The sequence below is a fragment of the Tupaia chinensis genome, unplaced genomic scaffold (genome assembly GCF_000334495.1).
Source record: "Tupaia chinensis unplaced genomic scaffold, TupChi_1.0 Scaffold000503_1, whole genome shotgun sequence".
NCBI classification, from domain to species: Eukaryota; Metazoa; Chordata; class Mammalia; order Scandentia; family Tupaiidae; genus Tupaia; species Tupaia belangeri.
In genome coordinates, this window is record NW_006160015.1 from 663,588 (window position 1) to 664,727 (window position 1,140).

Consider the following 1,140-nt stretch of genomic DNA (forward strand, 5'->3'; position numbering starts at 1 on the left):
GACTACGTGGGAGTCCAGTGACATAGCCATTACGCTAACCGCTGGTCCCAGGAGGACTCTTTTTAGGAAAGGAAGGAGCGGGCTTTTTGTTTTTCCCTGGCAAGTTTTGTCCCTTGCTAGTTTTGGCAGCAAGTTGATGCACACAGCTCTATCACGCAGCCAATGCGGAATTCCGCTCTGCGAGAACCTAGCCATAACCCGAAGGGAGATCCAGCTCCTGGCTTCTTCAGGCTGTCAGATCTGGACCGCCTGCGGCGAGGCAGCATAGCTGGATAGCTGGCCGTGACTAATGGCGTAGGGGTCCCTTCTGAGCGAGGGAGGGGACTAAGCAGATGGAGCACTCACCAGGCACTGCTGCTGGAATTCTGCCAGGCGAGGGCTGCACCCCAAAACCTTCATTGCACGTTAGAGTCAAATTAGGAACTTTCCAAAAATATTCATGCCTGGGCTCCTGGCCCAGACATTCTGACTCAGGGGGTCTGGATGGGGGCCTGGGAATGAGGCGTTTCTTTGGGAAATGCCCCACTATAATTGCCTAGGTAGGTAAAGGAGTTTTCACAGACCGTAGAGCCATGGAGTCACAATCTCTAGAGAAAAACTGAGCGGACAGATCAGAACTCAAAGAAACGGCAGAGAGCGAGAGCTGCCCAGGCTTCAGCTCTGTGCCCAGGTCAGTCTCCTGCTAACATTTCGCACAATTTATAATGAAATATTTATCCTTCCATGCATCGTCTGCCTCTCGCACTGGTCTGTGCCAAGAGCCAGGACCTTGGTCTTTATCAACTGCTGGCTCCCTAGAAACCACTGCTACCCGGCGTGTAGATGGGACATAGTAGATATATGTTGATGAAGAACAGACAGAGAGGTGGCGGGAAGCGACTGCAAGAACCCCGGAAGAAACCAAGTGCAGCCACTGAAGCGAGTAGCTTCAGAACGCCCTGATCAGGTGGACCACTACTGCATGGAGAAGACAGGACACGCATCGGCCTAAGACTCCAAGGTCATTCAAACACGGAATACCAGGACATCATGTTGTTCTTTAGCATAAAACAACACATCCTCCTTATGTTCAAGGGAGTTTTCTAGCCAAAAAAAAAAAAAAAAAAAAGTAGCTTCATGGGATATGTATTTCTTCTTCTT